Genomic DNA, 22,735 nt, shown 5'->3' with positions numbered 1-22,735 from the left:
AAGGTCCCATGAGCTGGAATCTGGCCAGAACACTTGGTCTAACACTGCCACCTTTGTAAAAAGGTACTGGCCTGGAAGATGGTGGCTCCTTCCGCTCCATCCTTCTGGGACACTGGTGCAATACAGAATGCTCCCTCTTGCATCGCTTTGCAGTGAGCTTTGGATTTAGTTATCTTGAGGATTCTGTATCTCCTGATGATTTTGCCACCTCACTGTAAGGCAGCCCTAGTAACCATTGTATCTGAGCCACTCGACGTGTTGAAAGCAGTTATCCTCACAAGTGCCCTGTGCACAGAAAAAGAACCTAGATAGAGCGACCTGCCCACTGGAACTGAACTCAGATCTCCAGCCAATATCCAAACCCACCTGCCAACAAGGAAGCCAGGTGGAGAGTTATTTCTCTCTTTCAGCCTGCTGCAGAAGAGAGGAACCTGACAGACAGCTACGTCCCCTTTTCACTCCTACCCCTGGGGAATAGTTGGCACTGAATTGCTTCCCCTGTGGCTCAGGCTGGGCTGTCAGTTCTGTGTGTGTTTGGAGCTGTCAGGGCCTGCCTCCAACAGAGCGCGTTCCAACCTGCCCTGTCAGAGGGCATCTCCTAGGGCTCCTTCGGCACGTTCACCTCGGCAAGGTCAGCTCCGAGCTTGCAACTGAGAGAGACCCTGTCACAATGGCTCACAGCTCCTCCTGTGCGCCTCCTGTGCTGGTCCTGGCATGTGCGAGGGCTCCTGGTGGAAGTTGGTCATGTTCTTTGTGTGTGTGCCGTGTCAGAAGTGATAGACATCATGCTCCTCAGCGATGGCAAGACTGAGGGACCTTGGATGGGAACTGGCCTTCAGGGTTCTGCTCCACATGAGGCTTCAAAGACATTCGCACAGCATGTGAAATACCTTCCTAGGAGGAGAAAATGCAGCCAGAAACCATGGCGCCCCGAGAGGTATGCCTTGCACAGAAAGCCAGTTCAGGGCATAGACTGGGCTAAAGCGGCAGGCTGACACTCAAAGCACCTGGCCTCTGTTAGGCCTTGCAAGAAGTAATTCTCAACATGTGAAGCAGGCAATAGTTCCCCTTTCAAACCCATTCCATCAGTGAGTGTTCTTGTCAGTCTTGCTGCCCAAAGCCAGCTACTCTGGGCTGGAAGAGAGGGGCAGAAAAGATCAAGGCTGAATGGCCCTGGTGAAGCACAGCACGTGCTGGGACCAGAAGAGAAGGAAGGTCAAGCATATGGGGACAGTGGTAGAGCTGTATCAGGGAATCCTTTCCATCTTGCACACTTCTGAGATTATTATTTACTAGCATTAGTGTAGCATCCAGAAGCAGTGCCCCATCCAATCAGAGCCAACAATCCCTCATTTTCACTTACCCTAACTTCATAGTCAGAGGGAAAATAGCTCTAAAGAAAGGAAACTAGACTTGATCTTAGCCAGGAAGGCCTAAAGGGAGTCCATGGCCAGTTAAATCAAATCAAATACATCACAGGAGAAGGTGGTGCTGAGAATGCAAATGGTTTCATTTCCAGGTTAATAGCACCCTCTGGGCTCAGCTGAGTGAAATGCACACATCAGCCCACACTGATGCCTGACACCTGACCTCCTCTTACTTGTGGGCACAACTTCCCCATGTGGGCAATTGCAATGAGCTTCCAATTCCATCAAGCAGAGCTACGAGCCTCAACGCCAAAGCCATAGTCTAAGATCCCTCCGGTTTACCTTAGCCCCCTTTCTGACATTTCATCATGCCAAAAAGGACAAGGATCCCTGATACTGAGCTGTTGACTATATTCTCAACAGGGCATGTGCATACACATAGCTATACGGAAAGACTAAGAAAGATAACTATGCCACAAAGCAAGCAAGAAATACTGTACTGTACTGTCCATCTTGCTTAACTAGGGGCCAAGAATAAACCACTGGTAGTAATGTTCAACTAGAAGCTCAAGAGGGTGGATCCCTAGCAAGAAATTTGGAGCAAGCACAATGAAGCCATTATGAGTGAAAACACATTTTTCCCCACACAGGGCAAGTCCCTGCAACCTAAGAAACAGGAGCTGCAACATTGCCTGGAAATAGTTCCCAGTCCACCTTTTCCAAACAGGCAATTGGTTTGGATCAGAGCAGTTTAGGATAATTTGGAAATCTTGCACCTGGTGAGAGTTTGGTGCAAAACCACGTCAAGTTCATGCCTGAGGACAGATTCTATTCAATACTGAGCTCCTGGCTTTAGCATCCAGATCTACTGCCCAGGTTTGAGTAGCAGGTTGCACTCAAAAATTAGAGTCCTCACTCAGAAAAATTCCCTCACAAGCTAGCACCTATGCTTCAAGTTTTGCAGGAGACCCAGGATATCCTCCTGCAATATGACCAGTGCCAGGAGCCAGATGATCCTACGTGCCATCCCTAGCCTCTTGCCCACACTAGGTTTAACTAATTGCTGAAAGAACAGCTCACTAACAAAAAATGCAGACTCATTTCTGGGCTCTCTCTAATAACAATCAATATAAAGGCATGATAAGTCTATAAAAAACAGCCAATAATGTTAGTCTAAAATAATCCAGTGGGGAGATTAGGGAGTGGCAGGTATCTACGATGCTCCATGAAATCGCCTCCTTTCTACGTTTAAAGCTGTGCTAATACAGAGAATACTGGTCAGTGGTACTGCAGACTCTGTAACATTCTCCCTCCATCCTCCTGAAGGGGACTGTCTCCCACAAAATCCCCCCTTCTGCCCCTGAATCACACTGGGGAGCAGACACAAAATATCACAGCTGGACTGCAGGAATGTGTTAGAAGTTGTGACAGGCAAATGACTCTGGGCAACCCTGGGGAAAGCAAACCTCATCCCATCCCGATGGGAACAGTAGGCTGGAAACGGAAAGGTCAGACTGCTGGAGATCCCCGTCTCTAACATGAGACTAACCGGTATAGGAGGCATTCTGGCTCTATTACACAGCTCTAAGCCTATGGAGATCTGCAGCTGGCTACCAGAACATTTCTAATCCCCAGAGGTGTTCAGCAGCATCTATGCCCTGAGTCAAATGGCTTTTATGACTATACCCAATTGCAATTTTTCCCCAGAAGAACTTTTACATATTAATTCCTTTTACAATTTTTGTAGACACAAGAAAAGGACGTCAGATGTTATTCCTAAAACATTTCAGGGGTAGGAAGAAATCAAGGTGAAAAAATGTAGTTTGTTTTGCGCAAGATGGAATACCAGTTTAACACCCATTTGAAATGGGATCACAGACAGCATCAATTTTAACAAGGCAAGCTTTCCCTAATCTTTTGTATCTTTGCATAAATTAATTACATATCTTTTTTAAACAGAAGTAATGCCTAGAAAGATCAGTTAAAATCTGAGCCATTATGGTAAGGGCTGTACAAAACACATCATAAAGTTTGATCTGTATGTAAAAGTTTTGTCATTTTAGTTATGTTGGTTAGAAGTGTGAGAAATAAATCACATGCCAAGCTGACATAGCTGTGATGACAAAACCCAAGAACAGACACAGCTACACAAGCAAAAGAGTCCTTTTGCAAATATAGCTTATTCTAGGGGTCAGGAACCAAAACAGCAAGAGGAGCCATTTTTTTTTCAAATTCCATAAAAAAAAAAACCCTCAGTAAATCAAGAGCTGCAATGTACATGACTACAAGAGGGTCCTTAAGAGGAATAATGTCAAACCATACTTTTTCTAACCCCTCTTTTAAGAGCAATACACACACAGTGATTTGTAATGCGATACATGTTTACTGCAGAACGTTCACAAACTCTTCACATATACTCCTGAACCCACTTTAATGACGCAAAGTTTACTTCACACTTAATTTCAGTTTTCTTCCTTAAAATGTGTGTTGCCTTTCACAGCAGGAATGCCACAAGCTTCCTTCTCCTTTTCAAAATCAAGACTTTATTAGCACCACAATCAAAACACAGATACAGTATCATACCCCACAATGGAATGCACATATTAAAGGAGGAGTTATCCAACGTTTCAAGATCACATATCGGCTGCTATTTAGGTATGAGGTGTTCACTGCTGGGCTTTTAGACATTCAGCGTTTATCAAACAATCAGGAGGGCTGTTTCCTTTGGTTTTGCTTTGTTTTCTTTTTACACTTTGCATTTATAGTGTTGGGAGTCACAAAGAAGTCCTTAAAGAGCCACATGCTGCTCCAGAACTGCAATTTACAGACTCTCTGGCTAATTAAATTTGTGAAACTGCTATACTTAAACCTCTAATTCGGAGTGCCCTAGGAAACAGGGTATGCTGGATTAAGGAATTTTTCAGGACATGGAAGTCATTGTTGGGTCTGGGCGTGAAAGGGGTGAAGATGGGCCCTTTAACTGGGAATCCACTCCTGAGAGTGCGTGTGGCTCCATGCCTTCCACCACTCCCAAGTACCACCACCGCTGCTACAGGAGTGGCAGGGAAAAGCCTCTGGAGAAATACATCTCTGTGCTGCTGTTACCCCAGTCACTTCCTTCCCTCTTCCAAGGTCTGTACCACAAGTGTTCCCAGAATATGGAGGTTCGAGTGTATAAGTCAGGAATCAGCAAACTCCCCAAGGCAGAGTGCCAAAATTTGACCTTTTGACCTGTATGTACGGTCCAAGTGCCAGAGATACGTTTTAAACTCACGAATAGTCCTGCTTATAACAGCTTTGCTAATAAATTAAGATGCAGTTTTACTGTTTAGGTGGCGGTTGGTAGCACTAGCTGGTCTTTTGTTAACCCACAGGCAGCCTGGCTTTGAGAAAGCTCCCAGCTGCAGGGGGGAGGAGGGGTGGGGCTGAGTTCCCACCTCACGCGCCGATTAAAATCAGCTTCTGTGCCACTCTTGGCACCCGTGCCGGGGTTGCTGACCCGATAAATGCTATACTAGCAAAATAACTTGTTTGCCAATGTGCCTATACTGGTATATCTGTACCAGTAAACCCTGTTAAGTATACGCAAGGCTCACAACTAGACACCACCTGCCCTAGAGAACTTACAGCCTACACAGACAAAGCAAGTAGCAGCAAAAAAGAATATTACACTGTTCTATAGATAGGTCCATCCTGGTGCAGTCAGGTGCATCAGGCCTGGATTCAGTAAAGCACTTAAACGCATGTCTGAACTACAAATAACTGCTAAAGCACTTTAGGGCATCAGTTAGTATTTAGTACGAACCCTTTATTATAAACTATTCTGATCTGTGGGGGAAAAAAAAACTTACATAAATTGCTTCAAACAGTTTAAAATCTACATCAAAGATAATCCTCATTTTACAGGTTGGAAACAGAGAGAAATTAAGGGCTTGTCTACAAATCTACCAACCTAATTATACTGCTACAATTATACTAGTATAATTATGCAGTAAATTTCCCAAGGTAGACAAGTTGTAAGGCTGTGATTTTCAAAGCTATCTAGAGAATTTGGACAGCCAGTCAATAGGAACCAAGCTTTCACATCAGTTCTGAAACTCAGTCTGAGTGATTTATTGGAGGTCGCACAGGGTCTACTGCGGAGCCAAACTCAGTCTCCTGGCGCAAACCCAGTGCAAAGATTGGCTCAGATCACCTTATCGAGGATATGCAACTTTGTTTTTATTGTTCTTTAATGTGGTGTTGGTGGAAAAAAGAAAAAAAAAAGAGTGTGACTGACCTGGAGAGTGAAGTCTTCCATCTGTCCACATCACAGGAAGGTACAGCTGACACACGAGCAGGTTGGAGACACCTTGACAAGCACGTTCTGTTGCATTATGTATTCTGTCAAAGTAGACAAACTCAGAAATCCAGGCGATTTCGCCAGCATTTTGTGTCAGGAGGAGAACTGTTGGCAGAGGGAACACTTCTGCTGCCTATGGCCTTCGCTGAAGCAGCAAATGGACTGTGAGTCATCTGAGTCCGTGACCAGGATCACCTCACGCAACTGTGACAATTCTTGAAGCCTGGAGAGCCAGGCATTCCTCTGTACAGGAGAATCCCCCCATCTGGCAGTCAACACAAGAAGCAAATCTCTTTCTTGATTTTTCTTTTCCTTTTTTAAGACATGGCCAACTAAAAACCAGAAGAAAGCTAGATGGTTTCTAAAAACAAAAGATAAGGATATGGAGAGTTAAAAATATGCTCATGTGTAGCTAAAGGCTTTGTCCCTGGAGCTGCAAAGAAGGAACTGAGGATGGTTACCCCTTGCATGCTGGGTAGCCTCGTGGTGCAGCACGAGGAGAGAAATTGCATGTGTGGACCCAATGGACATTGCTACCAAAGTTCTCTAAGTCAGCAGTGCAGAGAGGCAGGAACACCCCGTGTAGTGACACTACTCAAAGAGAGTCTATAGTCCCAGGCTTCCCACAAGGTCCTGACGTTTCTGCCCCAAAGTCCTTACTGACCCTTCTTTTGGAGGTGCCGGGGAAGGCAGGCCTGGCCGCTCTTCTGGGTTACAGAATTCCTGGACTACAGGGAGCAGCTCAAGACAGTTTCTCTCACTTCCTTGCTACTTCCTACCTCGCCGCTTCAGTAGGCTTCTCCCTGACTTACGCTTTAGTTTTCTGCTCCAGAAGTCTGACTTCCTGTGAGGCTTCTTGCCAGCCTGCTGCTGTAGGAGTCCCCTCTCTGTAGCGCCTCTGACCACCACCAACGTCCTCTAGCCTGCTGCCTTTTTACCTCCCCATATCCAGCAATCAGCCTCAGCTGATGCAATAATTAGTCTCTCTATTAAACCCTTAGGGTATGTTGACATTGTTATAAAAAACATGTGGCAGCACTGCAGCTGGCCAGCTGACCCAGGCTATGTGGCTGCTTAATCTCACTGCAGACATTGGGGCTTAGGCTCTGGGACTCTCCCCACTCATGAGGGTCTCAAAGACTAACCTCAAGCTTCTACACTGCAGTTTTACAGCCCTGCACCCTAAGACCTAACCCTGGGCCAGAGACAGGTCTTTAACTGCAGTGTAGCTACGTGGTCCAGGGCTGGAGCAATGTGGAGTAGTACATCCCATGACAGCCCCATTTTAACAGAATTAAATGTTGCTAATTTTCATCTTGAAATGGCTTCACACCATTTTGATTAACCTAACATGATTTTTAATGTTTTACCTTATGGAGAATTTCAATTTTTTCAGTTTTCATTCCTATTTGGAACAAGGACAGTCTTCTCAACATGGGACTTCTGTCCTCCACGCAGGCCCATCTGACACTAGCTAGTCAGGGTCTGCAGAGGAGACAGAATTTACATACTTTGTCTACATGGATATTACTGCTTTTGCATTAGAGAAGCCACACTGAAAAAATAACCAGACTTGCAGCACACACACTGGGGTGCGGTGCTAGGACTTATAGGGGCATATCCCTTGGTTCTCATTCCTGAAGTATGCTGAGCAACTTTTGAATTCTCTTCTGGTGAATTGCAGGAGAACTCATCTGTCCTTTCTGGGCACATGGAAATCGTGAGAAGTGATGAGAGGACTAGCAGCTCTCGCACCAAGTTGGCCTGTGTCCACACCACAGCGTGGGTATGCTGGCAGCTCTTGAGTTGTGCTTACTCATATTTTAGCCTGAAACCTCCCCCAGACCAGCCAACACCATTGAAAACACAAGGTCGAGTGCACTCAAGTTAAAGGTTTGTGTGTGTGGGAGGATGGGACTCCCTGGACCTATAATACACACTGGCTACGTCTACACGTGCAGCCAACATCGAAATAGCTTATTTCGATGTTGCGACATCAAAATAGTCTATTTCGATGAATAACGTCTACACGTCCTCCAGGGCCGGCAACGTCGATGTTCAACTTCGACGTTGCTCAGCCCAACATCGAAATAGGCGCAGCGAGGGAACGTCTACACGTCAAAGTAGCACACATCGAAATAGGGATGCCAGACACAGCTGCAGACAGGGTCACAGGGCGGACTCAACAGCCAGCCGCTCCCTTAAAGGGCCCCTCCCAGACACAGTTGCACTAAACAACACAAGATACACAGAGCTGACAACTGGTTGCAGACCCTGTGCCTGCAGCATAGATCCCCAGCTGCCGCAGAAGCAGCCAGAAGCCCTGGGCTAAGGGCTGCTGCCCACGGTGACCATAGAGCCCCGCAGGGGCTGGAGAGAGAGCATCTCTCAACCCCCCAGCTGATGGCCGCCATGGAGGACCCAGCAATTTCGACGTTGCGGGACGCGGATCGTCTACACGGTCCCTACTTCGACGTTGAACGTCAAAGTAGGGCGCTATTCCTATCTCCTCATGAGGTTAGTGACTTCGACGTCTCACCGCCTAATGTCGAAGTTAACTTCGAAATAGTGCCCGACGCGTGTAGACGCGACGGGCGCTATTTCGAAGTTGGTGCCGCTACTTCGAAGTAGCGTGCACGTGTAGACGCAGCTACTAAGGCCACATCTACACGACAGCGATCCTTTGGAAGATCTCCAGAAGATCATGTCTACACATAAAAAGCAGCCCGAAAAAGCCCTCCATCCCTTCGGAAGAGCACGTCCACACAACCATACAGCCTCTTTCCAAAAAGCGGGGCCAGGAAATGCCACGGACAGGGTCACATGGCCAGAAAGCACTTCCAGGAGTGCCGACCACACAATGCCTTAAAGGGAACCTCCCAAACACTCCCTCTCTGCACATGCTGCTGAGCTGTTTACAGCAAAGCTGAGCCTGTGCCCAGTTCTGACCCTCACTTGTGAGAGACATGGGCTCACAGTAGCTGCGGAGCCTCAGGATCACCTAGCTGTACTTGCTGGCTACTAATTTGGTAGTCCTCCACCTCCAGCAGTGCTGGAGACTCTATCCCTGGAGCACCAACCTACCATGGTGCCTGCCGAGGCCTCCCAGGCCCATCCGGCAGGTCTGGACCCACCCTGCCAGCACAAACTGGTGGGACCGGGTGGATCTGACCAAATGGGACAATGCGCTCTGGCTGCGGAACTTCAGGATGAAAAGGGACATGTTCATGGAGCTCTGCACCTGGCTTGCCCCTGTCCTCTGATAGCAGGACATCCAGATGAGGCCAGCCCTCTCCATGGAGAAGGGCATGGCCATCACCTTGTGGAAATTCATCACTCCGGACAACTACCACTCCATCAGGCAGCAGTTCGGGATGGGCAAGGCGACCATGGGAATTGCCGTTCTCCAGGTAAGGCTCGACCTGTGCCCTGGCCTGGCACAGGGAAGGGGAAGGGGACTGCTGGGCAAGGGGGACCCTCAGGGACTGGGAGTTGTGAGGGAATGTAGTGGGGGGGAAACCCAGCCCCCAGGGAAATGAGGGACCCCACCCTCACACAGACCCCTGCTTGAGGGGCCACCCTGTGGGGTGTGGGACCAAAGGGCCCAGGGGGCAGAGGTCATGGGGAAGGGGGGCCTGGAGATGGGAGGGGCACCCTTGTTCACACTCACAAGCCAGCCTGCTCTTTGTTCCCAGCACGTCCTCCGAGCCATCAACTGGCAGCTACTTCGGAGGCTGGTGCACGACGGGGACCTGGATGTGGCCATCATGGGGTCCACTACCCTCGGCTTTCCCTGCAGCTGATAGGAATAAGGGGATTTCAACATCTGACACATAGCTGAGCTACACATGATCGAAAGCAGCACTTTCGAATTGCCACAGCTGGCAGCATGCTAATGAAGCACTGAATATTCATTTCAGTGCCTCATTAGTATCCTCTGATTTGGCCATTAGCATGGCCATTTCGAAATTTTGGCCAAGTGTGGCCACAGCCTAGAGGTTTTCAAATCCCAGCTTGACAAATTCCTAGCTGGGATGATTTAGTTTGGGTTGATCCTGCTTTAGGCAGGGGGCTGGACTAGATGACCTACTGGGGTCCCTTCCAGGCCTAGAATTCTATGATTCTATGATACCTGCAGCCACTGCCATGGCTTTCTTCCAGAGGAGGAAGTATTTCCTGAACAAGAGTGGGCTAGAGACTCCAGAAGAGACACCGTGGTTATCTGGATTCCTTCCGGAAGAATGGCTTTTGTGTGTAGATGCTCCCGGGATCTTCGGGAAGAGCATCACCTTCTTCTGAATGAATCTGCCAGTGCAGATGTGGCTTAACTGTGTAGTGCTGATGGGCCTAACTCTCTCCCCACACTGCCTAGCTAAAATATTGTCACAATTGCAGAGCTAGTGCACTCCCTTGGGTGTCAGGTCTTGTGCCTTCATCTCCCTGGGGCAGAACAAACAATACCCTGTCAACCCATCAGGCTTACCCAGAAGGTCCAACCACCTTCTGCACCTGCAGCTCTTCCCTTCATGAGTATGACAAGGAACAGAGTGACCTAATGGCCTGTTTAAACCAAAACATTCTTCCTGCTGCTAAGATTAAACAAAGAAAACACTTAGGCCGTTTCTATGCCTGCCACTTTCATGCTAATAAACGGCCCAACATATGTTAATGAGGCACAGATGCAAATTCCCTGCACCTCATTAGCATAAAGTCACGTGGTCTGGAGTCCGGAAGACATTTTTCCGGACTCCAAAACGCCATTTAGAAGCGTGGCCCCTGGGGGGGGTGGCTCTTCCAGAAGGAAGTCCTTTTTCCAGAGGCCCCTTCTTCCTGAAAATTTTTGGGAAGAAGGGGCTTCCAGAAGAAGGACTTCCGGAAGACCCCCCGGGGGCCACACTTCTAAACAGCGTTTTGGAGTCTGGAAAAACGTCTTTTGGACTCCAAATCATGTGACCTTATGCTAATGAAGCACAGGGAATTTGCATCCATGTCTCATTAGCATATTTCAGGCCATTTATTAGAATGCCACTTTCTTTGTGTAGAAACGGCCTTAGAGATCAAAGGATTTCAAAAACAGCCTGCACAGGTGTACCCTACCACCCCCTCATTGTAACTTAGGCAGGCCTAGCTTCTTCAGACACCCCAGCAGCTGCTGGTGTCAGCCTGTTTTCTCTTAACAGCTCCCCAGCAACTGCCTCTACACAGGAAAATCTCTTTAATCCAGCCAGAGCATCTATACTTCTATGTGACTTTGCCCAAAGCAGTTTGTTAGGCTTTGCAGGATGTTAAGTCATTCTCCACAGAGCCAGGAGCTCTAGCTATTTTCATTTAGTAACCCTCCAGTGGTTGCAAGGGAGTGGCTCATCCTGAGCTAGTGTTCTTCCAGTCCTGCTTGTTCTCCTTGCAGTTCCCTATTACACTAATGTAGCCCTATCCCAATACCCAGCTCAGGCTATGAAAGAGCAGCTCCATGTCCCTCATAAATGTCTCAACATTAAGCTCCATGAACCCCTTCTTGAGTGGTGGTGAAGTCCATTCTCCTTGTCCACTCAGTCCTTTGTCTTTGGTGATGAAAGGCCACTAGTGTTAGGTGTCACTTGTTAGCTTATGTATGTTGGACACATGCTCTCTAAGTCAATGAATGACTAGGCAATAACACTTAAGGTTGACATCCCTCCAGGACAGTCCGGGAGTCTCCAGCTATTAAAGATTAATCTTTAATTAAAGTTTATGTCCTATGATGAAACCTCCAGGAATACATCCAACCAAAATTGGCAAGACTAGTAACATCCTGAGTTTGGATCCCAACCAATGTCTGAGTGAAAAGCTCAATGGTCCATTACTGATTTCTCCAAGCCACCAAGTTGACTTAACATGTTCTGCGTCACCAGCAGTTGAAGCTTCCTTGGACACACAACTTCCCTTGCCTCCTCAGCATCTGTAATATGAACAAGTTTAGGAGCATTAGCATCCATTTAATTTTCAGCACTTAGACTTCATAATTCTTCTCATTTTGTCACTCCTAATATTTATAAGACATCTGGCGAGTGAGTGATGTTCTTTAGGACTCCTTGGTCATCTGCATGTGCTTATCTCCAGCACGTAGGGGGCAATCAACAGATTTATAGCAGCCAATAAAAGTTGTTACCAAAAGTACCATTTCTTTTTTCTGTGCGCTAATTTCTAATAACTCTGATGCATGATAGCAATTACTGACAAAAGTCAGCCTCTGTTAATAGAGTTTATCTCAGTTCATCGTATATTCTTTGTCTGTGGAAGCATTTTGACAAGCCTGGGGTTAATTAAAACCAAGAAGACAATAAAATACACCTAATCAAACATTACAGGTACAGAAATCAATTAGCAGATTTATGGCACTTTGGAGCATTCTATAATGTACAAAATTCAAAGAAACTGTCAGTTTCATCTCCCCAAGACACTGTAATTGAATTTCTAATTGAAACTATTTTTCAATAGGTAACACAATCTGGCAAAGTTTGATTTGCATAAAAGTGGAGTCTATAGAGGCCAAAAGAGTCTTAAAAAATGTAGAAATCCCAAGCTGCTTCCATTGTTAGAGTAATTATTATTATTTGCATATTCAAAATATCTTAGTCTTTTAGAATAATAAAGTGACCAGCATGAGATGAAACTGGGATACGGCAGATTTCAGCAGAGATATTTGAAGTAGAATCTTCTAAAATAACCAGGCTTTGAATCTTATTGCCCCAACAAGTTCACAACAGGTCCAGATAAAAGGCCTGTAACAAGGCCATGTTGGGACCCAGAAGAGGGTGCTATAGTTTAGGATTGACATGCATTAACACAGCTGGCTGTGGAATTTTTCTCCCCTCGCTGCTTGGACTATATCAAGATACTGATAAATGGCACTAGCCCCTCCTCTTTGTGAGCATGGAAGCAAATTCATTCAAGCTATAGTGAAATGTTAAAAGTGCAAAGATGGTAGCATATCCACTGCCTCTAAAAAAATCAAAACCACTTTCCTGAGCACCAACAGCCCTTCCTAAGCAGCATACTGAAAATCTAGGGACAGGATACAATAGAGAATTTGATCTCAACAGAAATAACTTATGCAAGTCTATTAATCATGCTTTATTTTCATATTCATAGGCTCTGCAGCAGAATTTCCCATTTGCTGCACCAAAGTGCCTGAGGTTGTTTTGGTGGGACAGTGACTGGAAGAGATGAAGAGAAGTCAAAGTAGAGCCAGATGGCTAGGTCATTTCCACTTGTTTTCTCACCGTGATCTTCTCCTTGGAGCAACTTGCTCATTCCTTAGAGAAACAGGTTGTGCAGGATTAGGATTTATTACCTCAGAGTAGGTAACTACTCTCCCAGATACTACCATACACATGAAATGCTGGTGGAGTATGGACAGTGTCCCCAAGGAGGGTGGTGAATGCTGTTCTTGGATTTGGTGGTCATTCATGCTCAGTTATTTCTATTATCACTGGGGCGTGGCTGTGATACCACAGTTCCAGGTGCAATGGCCTTTCGCACGAGAGGTGATTTTTAAAATGCTCTAACACATTCATGTTTACACAGATGGCTTTAGAAATTCCTGCACTACATCAGGGCAAGGTCTTAACCCTGCCTCTTGGGAGATCCCAGTAGCACACCGCTCTCAGACATTAGCAGGTAGCCCTCAGAGTTGTGGGGCTGCACAGAGCATGAAAGGGGTCCACTGGATTGCATGACCAGGCATTCTGGGAACAGAAGATGGCAGGTTTGGTCAGGGGGAGGGAACGTATTGTTATAGTCTCTGTTCCTGCCACCATCCCCACGGGGGGCAAGATTAAAGCTGTGTGGGAAGACTCACCTTAATTCTGCATTTCCTGGTTTCCCACTGCTTGCATTTAGGGTAGGTGTGTGGAGCTGGCATCTCCATGACTCTGCATTTCCAGGGTTTTGTAAGTTGGCGTGTGCTTTCTTTTTCTCCACAGCCGAACTAACACTAACACACTTGGTTGCAGGAGGTAGAATCTTAACACAGATTCTAACATTTCAGTTTAGGGTTTAAGTCCTACATTCCAGCAGGGCCCAGGGGAGTTTGGATCAGTGATCTTTCATAGTCTGTTTTTCCCAAAATGAATAAATTTATGACTAGGTTCCCTGCTATTGACCTTCCAGCATGGAGCTAAGACACCACTGGAGCATTACCATGAAATTTATTCTCCCTATGAGCCGCTCTCTTTAGAACAGTAGGGCTCAAACATTTTTGTACTCTATGCCACTTCCAAGCCCACTCCCATGATCCCATATTTTCTCTGAGCAATTGTAGTGCTTGGTATGTTGCTGTAGGAAAGACAAGAGGAAAGTAAGCTCATTTTGATGTAATGGGTACAGGTGTTGGGTTATGGTCCTCTCCTTCTGCAAAGTTTGCTGCTTATACACGCTCCCTGTAATCTGAATGCACTTTGGTGGCTTTGAGGGTATTACCCCAATATGATGTGAGCCAAATCAGAATGGTAACCCCAGGATTTAAATTCCACTCTCCCAACCAATCTCTGGGTTCACTTTGTAGCTTGATTCTGGCATCTTGTGTTTGCATCCCCTCCAATTTTGATGTTATATACCAATTGAATCACAGTTAAATTCACATGCCCTATATGCAACAAAAGGTATGAAGCTGCTCCATCAGGGAAAACAGCTGATTACTTTAAAAAAATTGTTTACCAAAAACCTCCCAAGAGTCCAAGAGCCAGTTGAAAATACCCCAAATGTGCCATGCTAATAAAATTTCATTGAAATGTCCAATTTGGATAGAAAAAAATAGTCAAAACAGTGGACAAATTTGTGAAAATTTCATCTTTTTTTTAAACCAACTCTGGTTCTAGACGGTATCATCCGGGTTGAAAAATTCTCACCAACATCAGCCCTCCTGAGGAAGCAACTGTGGAGACTCTTCAGATGTGCTCAACCCCTGAGCAGTTTGAGGGACAACATTGTGCAGGACACAGCATTACAAAAACCGAATTCTGTTTTAAGTGCCAAGATGAACTTTTCCTTGGATTTTGAACAGAATCCTTATCAATGGATTTGGTACATCTAGAAGTGTTTTCTTCGTATTGCTGCTATCTCGTGCCCAGAATGGAATCCTGTGATACAGGCTAAGATCTTGTGCCATCTGAAAGAAGAAAACAAAAATTATTAAAAATGTTAGGTATAACAGAAATGAAACTTGTGCTGGTGAGCCGATAGCCTAATTTTGCAACCACAAGAAGATCATGAAGTTCAAGGCAATTTAGGGCAAGCATTTGAAGCTAATAAAAACAAAAAAGCAGTCAAGTAGCACTTTAAAGACTACAAAGAAGTGCCAAGAAGTGCCCATTGCGAATTACAGATGATCTAATAGATACATGGGTCTCACATTGCCAAGGCCTGGATGTAACATATGACAGAGACCTAAAATGAGAGACACATACAAAATATCAGTGCAGGAAACTGGAAATGTTGCGGGATACCTTTCTTCAGGGTAAATGATCCCTTGTAATCTCAGCTCTCAGCTGTGGTTTGCACTTTGTGGTTTGTTTTTAAATCTTTTTTTTTTTGCTGCTAATGATTTGCACAAATCAAAGGATGGGAATGCCAAACTGGTATGGAATGTAGGGAACTGGGAACTAAAATGTGTGATACCTCTCACAATAAGTGGCCCAGGAAAAATGTGTAGGAAGCTAACGAGCCACTGGTTAGATGCCATCTGGGAACTGTGCCAAGTTGGAGGTACTAATTAGGGGGAGCTAATTGTCCCAGAGACAAGGGAGGACTTCTGGATACAAAGATGAGACCAGTCTGGAATCACCAAGGAAGCTGGAATACACAACTCCAACATCATCTTGAACTGGTTGAGGCTGAGCTGTTAAGAAGAAAAAACCAGGATGCCCAGGTCTGTAGCATCAATACTATCCCTGCAGGGATGGAAGGGCTCTACTCTGCACGCAGCTGAGAACCTGCTCCCAGTCCACCTCTCCCTGACTTCCAGTTGCATTGCTGGCAGGAGCTTTATCCAAGACTCCATTCCTGCCTTCTAGCTCTGGGCCTTATAGGTCACCTCCGGTTACTGCTCCATACCCTCAGTGGCTGGCACCCAACCTGAGTGATGCTGCACCCCCATGTGCCAGGCTGCAAAGACATTCATTTACATTCAGCCTCACCCTGTAATTGTAGGGGCCCTCCCAAACAGAGAGCCCAAAGCAAACTGCCCTTTGTCCCTCCTTCCAGGTGCTCTGGGGCCAGTGTCTGGACGGAAACGAGGAAGGATCAGGAAGCCATTGGTCCACTGCACGTTGGGGAACACAGGATGATCCAGTTTTGGCAGGGGCTCTGGGGAGGCCCTTAGTTTTGCTGAGGGGGGACAGGCTGGGAAGAGCAGGACGGGGGTTTTGAAGATGGACTGCTCCAGTAGTTTAAAAGGTTAAAATTACCAGCCAGCTTATTCCAACTTGGGAACCCAGTGGCCCCTAAATCCACTCTGAGGCAAATAAATCTCCCATTTGCATGAATATACTATCTACACAGGATGAAGCACACCCAAAGAAAGGGGACTCCAGCAACCTCTCCTTCTATCCAGTTCCCAAGCTGGCCCATTCCCCTTTCTGGCAGAGGGAGCAGAAAAGGCTCTGCATGGCCAGCTGCTGCCATCTCAGCAACTTCAAGGCCTCACAAACTCTGAACCCACGTCAGCTCCTAATCTCATTAACTTCAAATCAGCAGTGAGGTGCAACACAACCAAGGTATAGCTACAATGGCAAAGCCAGCATCCTGCCTTAACTCTTTTGGACAATGCCAGGGAACTAAACTGGAGCCAGGAGAACCAGACACTGGGTAGCCAAGCCATCTTAACTGATACAAAGCAGGAAGGCTCTCAAGGACCCGGGGAAATCTGCATTCCCGCACAGTCACAACTTCTTTGGAACAGAGAAATGTGCCCCAGTCCCTATCCCAAGGCCCCTTATGGCCTAACATATAGTTTAACTTCTCCAACCATTTAACAGGCAAGATGGAGTCCTGTCTCCCAGAACATCTTTTCCCCTCATTAGTGCTCTCACACAACACATGATAGGAGCTTGCCCTTAGTATCCTTTTGCAGGAGGCAAAAAGGAGCATGGAAAAAAAGCATAGAAACCCAAGCTGCAAAGTCACATCTCTTGCCAATGCTGAAGCGCTTCCCTTTGAAAGTTTGCATCCTTTGACATCTTTGCAGCTTCTCCATATTTCCACTGCTGTTCCTTGGCAATAGATAAGAAAACTTCCAAACCTCGCTCTGTGCTCGCAATAATGAGATTCAAAAGAAAAGATTTTTCCCTATCTTTCTGCATAAAAAAACCCTATGAATCAGAGCCCAGCAGTTCACAAATATTACTCATGTCATCAGCACTAAAAAAAGAGGAACTCTGAATAGAAAATGTTAAAAATGAACACAAGGAGCATTGTTTGCATATCAGAAAAATTAATCTACATAGAAAAGTGTAAAAGCCTGCAATTCAGAAAGCAAAGAATTAGGACAGCCCAGCTGAGAATAATTTTCTAGCCAGTTAATTTAATTGCATAAATCATTCCTTTGTTAGCAATAAAGAGATATAATTAAAATGAGATTGCTTCTCATTTCTATTCTCTAGAAACTAAAGGAATTGATTTTGGGCAAAGCATTCTTCCAAATACCAGATCAGCAAATTACATTTACCTTTTTAGAAACACTAAATTATTTTACACTAATATCACAGAGGGTTTAATTAATTATAGATCTGCCATATGATCTTAAAGAAATAATTTACTTAATGCCCATAGAACAGAAGTTTGCAAGTGGGTGTGTGTCCATATATCTCTTTGATAGAGTGTGTGCAGATTTTTACAAACAGGTCAGAAGTTGAACAAGTGGCTGTCAGGAGAAATATGAGGAATACAATAAATGTTTAAGGGTGGGGGAAGGCTGTGTTAAGGTTTCTTTGTTTAAAGTACTGCTGCTTATTTGTTATTAAATACATTGACCTTTTTTTCCCTGAACTCAGTTAACTTATGGCTTTATTCTAAATGATAATTATTTCCTTGCACAAATATTTGAGGCCCAGTAAATCAAAACTGGTGGGTAACAGAGGAACAATCAGCTCAAAGAAGAGCAGAGAGAAGGTTTGAAAAAAAAAAAAAAAAAAAAAAAACAGCTAGACACCAAGCAGTCAGGGATGGTCTAGGTTTATCTGGCCAGGCCTCAGAGCAGGTGGCTGAGTTTGATGACATCTCCAGGTCCTGTCCAGCTACATTTTATGATAGTGTCAGAACCTCCTAACAAAACACAGAGGATTGCTTATGCATCTGCTGAATGTAAGATATGTTAGTGAGATTTAACACCCCCGTAGTTTCCCTGCACGACTGGAGCACACCTTGCAGCTAAACTCAAAGCTCTCTTAATTGCACCTTGCTCATGCCAGTGTTGTGCTAAGTAGTCTAGCCTTTCACCAGGTTTAATCTGGGACAAGACTGAATCAAGTCAGCTTCAGTTCTGTTATGAGCATGTGGATGTAGGTCACTGCCATATGAAAACATCTGGAGTAATTAGTCTTCCATAGGTTAATCTTCTCACCACCTGGAGCAACTTGCACCTTCCCCTTTCCAAGATCTTCCACAGGTTGCCCAGAGCTGGTTCAGCCTGTCATAACTAGGATGCATTACTTCCTTTGAATTGTCCCATATATGAACCTCCCTCAGCCTCCTACGTTGCAAAAAACCATCTTCATTGTCAGCTACCCAGATTTGTCCAAGCCAAATTGGGCCTGACAGGAAAGGAAAGGACAAATTTGTCGAGGAGTGCCTTGTTGAAGGTCAGGGTGGAGCCACACAAGGCAGATGTTGCTGTTCACTACCATCAGGGCAAATCCCAAAGTGCTCTAGCCTCTTTGCAGTCCGCGTGCCATCTGGATCAATTTCCAGTGAAGTCTTTCAGACAGTCTGGCCAGTCATACACGCTGCGTTATTGGTGACCTTATTGCATCATCAAAGCTATTGGTGACCAATGCTAGTGGTTGTGGGCAAATTGTGGATTTGAAGTTTGATAGTTAAACAAAAGACATTTGATCTGTTCCTTTGAAATTCCCAGGAAAACTATTGAGTTGCCATGGAAACTCTCAAACTTCAGTTTTTTCATCGCTTTTTTTCCAGAGCCTTCATCTTCTACAACCTCTGATCTCATCTCAGTCTGCTTCTGCTCCTCCAAAGGAGCCATCTGGTTACCATGGGGTGACTAGAATGAACCTTTCCCCTCTGCTCTTGCCAATTGCTATATCCTTACATCAACACTCCTGCCCCTCCCTCATGTACCAGTCTCAGCCTGCAAGCTTTAAAGTTCCCTTCTTTGCCAAGTCATTTGGTTGGTTTTCCTTTTGTTTGTCTCTGACTGCTTCAGCTGTTGTTACAGTCCCTGTACACTTTCCTCTGGGAAGAAAACACCCACATGTGAATCAAACCTAGTATTCTTGATCTTTGTTCAGGAAGAAACCCACTACATTGTCCACCTGTTGGATTACTGTGCGCTTCCCATATGTATCCATTGCCTAACCCTGCTGCATTATTAATCAGAGCCTTCATTAATGATCTGGATGATGGGAGGGATTGCACCCTCAGCAAATTCACAGATAACATTAAGCTCAGGGAAGAAGTGAATACACTGAAGGGTAGGGTAGGGTAGGGTCCAGAATGACCTAGACAAATTGGAAGATTGGGCCAAAAGAAATCTGAGGAAGTTCAAGGGCAGAGTCCTGCCCTTTAGATGGTAAAATCCCAAGCACTGCTACAGGCTGGGGACCGCCTGGCTAAGCAGCAGTTCTGCAGGAAAGGACCTGGGGATTACAGTGGATGAGGAGCTGGATGAGAGTCAACAATGTGCCCTTGTAGCCCAGAAGGCTAATGGCATATTGGGCTGCATTAGTAGGAATGTTACCAGCAGATTTAGGGACGTGATTATTCTCTTTATTTGGCACTGGTGAGGCCAGACCTGGACTATCCTCACCCTCCCATTCCAGAAAAGATGAGGATACTTTGGAGATAGTGCAGTGGAGGGCAACAAAAATTATTAGTGTTCTGTAACACATGAATTGTAAGGAGAGGCTGAGGGATTTGGGCTTCTTTAGTTTGCAGAAGAGAAGAGTGATAGCAACCTTCAACAGCCTGATGGGGGTTCCAAAGAGGATGAAGAGAGGCTGTTCTCAGTGGTGACAGATGACAGAATGAGTAGCAACGGCTTCAAGTTGCAGAGGGTGGAAGTCTTTGTTGGGTATGAGGAAAAACTTTCATTAGGAGGGTGATAAAGCACTAGAATGGAGGTTTTTAAGCCCTGGCTTTATGGTGCCCTGGCCAGGATAATTTATTTGGGATTCCTCCTGCTTTTAGCTGGGGGGAGGCAGGGAGAATGGGACATGATGACCTACAGAGGTCTCTTCCAATTCCATGTCTTGCTTATCAAGAGAAGTCCGAGTCCAGCCACTTCAACCTTTCCCTCCCAGAAATTCCACCACTTCTCCTTGAAAACATGTGTAGAAAATTAGACCAGACATAAAAGGCAGGAGCCAATGAAACAGCTATTGAGAAAAGTAAATGGACTCAGTAACAACAAAAGAGAAAGCACATGATTAGAGCAGTTACATTAAATCATAAAGGGAGGTGTGAGGAAAGAGGCCCAGCGGTGAAGGTCATAGCCGGAGATTTAGGAGACCTGGGCTTTATTCCCTCAGTGACCTTAGAAAAGTCACTTAGATCTGGAATTTTAAAGATCTTTAGGTGTTGCTGATTTAGAAGCCTAACCATTTTCAAATGGGATTTAGGCAGTCACTTAGATTTAGACTCACTTTTGAAAAGGAGATTTAGGCTCCTAAATCAGATTGGTGTTGTACTGTTGAGTGCAGCAATTACCTTTGAAACCTGGGCCTCTCGGGGCTTTTGTTCCCATCTGTACAATGGGAGAATAGCCAGGCGGCCGTACAGGAGTGCTGCATGGATAAATCCATTCAAGATTCTGCTGGGCTCAAATGCTATGGTGAGAGTTGGGAGGAGGGGGAAGAGATCAGTACCTTAAAAAACAAAAATGACATCCTATGAAACATTGGCTAGCCCATGCCCTTCTGAGAGCAACATGCTCTCCTTGAGAAAGGTTGGGCACATGGGGAGCTTTGATAACCGCTGTCAGGCTAAGGGCTGTGCGCACAATATTACACCCATTACCCTGCCTCCCACCTAGCACGGCTGTTTGCCTGATACACCTGGTACATCTTGTTCTAACCGCAAGCTCCTTGGTGCAGACAATGTCATCTGCTGTTTGTTTGCACAGCCTGACTGCAGCCGTTAGGCATTACTGCCATATTAATGATAAATATACAGACTACTGAATGAGCCCAAAAGCCACGCCCAACATAGATAGTTCTTTTGCCAGGGGAAAAACTCTCGTGCACATTATTTGTGAACACCATCACAGCTTCTGAGAGTTGCCAGTAGATCCTACCACTTCGGTGGGTCTGCCCTAACTGCTCCTACCAGTGAGAGCATAAAGAAGAGCCAACAGAAATGGAGCCTTTCATGGAAAGCCACTGGCAGAGGAAAACAAAGATACTGCAGCAGCTCTGACATCTACAGGACAATTCAGGGACTCCTGCATTCACCTGGATGTGCATATTCTTCCACGTATTGGTGGTAGACTTCACGGCAACTGGTGCCATTTAAACGCCCATAAAGGGTCTATAGAATCACCAAAATTAGCAGTGGTGAAGGACTCAAGTGCAGCAGAAAGATGATGTTCCCTAAGTGCCATGAAATGACCTAGTCTGCCCCACTGTGCTCCTTCAGTAGTGTTCATCTTCCAATGCTTTGTGTAGTCTAAATGGGCAATGAGATTCCACCGCTACACGGGAGAAAATAAGACATTCTGCAGCATAGTAAGTCTTCCATAGCCCGCTTACTTCTGCCTTCATTACACCCCTACTATCCTAGTTATACAGCGCTTGGCCCACTCTGATTTCTACATTTTAATCTCCCATCATGCTCAATTCCTGCAGGTCATTGAAACAAAAAGACACACACAGCCCTGTGTGCCCTCTTCACACACTAGCAAAATGGACTGTGGTGATCTTACACCTTCCTCTGCAGTATTTAGTACTAGCCAGACATAGAGAGCACTGCACTACCTGGATATGGGTTTGATCCTGCCTGCATATTTCAAAAGTAAGGTATAACACAGGAGGCCAGAGATTGGCATCCAAGCTCAGAGCTCTCTGCCCTAAATCCCATAGGCATGGCTGGGATGATTTAGTTAGGGTTGATCCTGGAAGTGTCATGAAGTCATTACTTCAATTTTTCCTCCATCAGGTAACATCATACACAAATTCCTGATTCTCATCAAATCCTGCTTGCCATAACTACAGTAGCCAACTATAGGGGACAAGGAAACCTGGGGGAAATTTAAGGATTATCTCAAAGGACCCGATAGAAAATTGAGGGACCCGCACCCCACCCAGGGAACCCACTCCTCTAGCTATGCCATTTCAGCACAGCCACACCTGCCTGTCACCATCTATGGGAACGAGGTCACAGCGATCTCAATAACTTCCTTCTTTTAGGATGGCTCACATCAGGCGCAACCTGAGCATGTGCAGACAATGGGACACAGACCACCAGCACATGCCCAGCCCCCTGCTCTCACATCTAACACGATCACTGATGGAAACAGAGACCAGTAGTCTGGCCTATCCCATATTTCTAGCAGTTATGCTTTCCATAGAAGACATTGCTTCATATACATAAAGGACCCAATGCTTAGCTGTTGTTCAGTGTAATCAATGGAGCCAGCTAATCTACATTTGCTGAGGACCTGGTCTCAAAGCTGCATCCCTCTTCCCTGAAGCATGTGCACCACAGTCCAGCAGTTACAGGACCTCCTCACTTCCCACTGACTAGCCAGTCTGCACTACCTTCCATCCTCATTCTGCTTGGCTTCCACATAGCAGGCTGCAGGCTCCAAGGCTGTTAA

This window comes from Carettochelys insculpta, chromosome 9, assembly GCF_033958435.1.
Source record: "Carettochelys insculpta isolate YL-2023 chromosome 9, ASM3395843v1, whole genome shotgun sequence".
Classification (NCBI taxonomy): domain Eukaryota; kingdom Metazoa; phylum Chordata; order Testudines; family Carettochelyidae; genus Carettochelys; species Carettochelys insculpta.
This window is presented reverse-complemented; position numbering follows the sequence as displayed.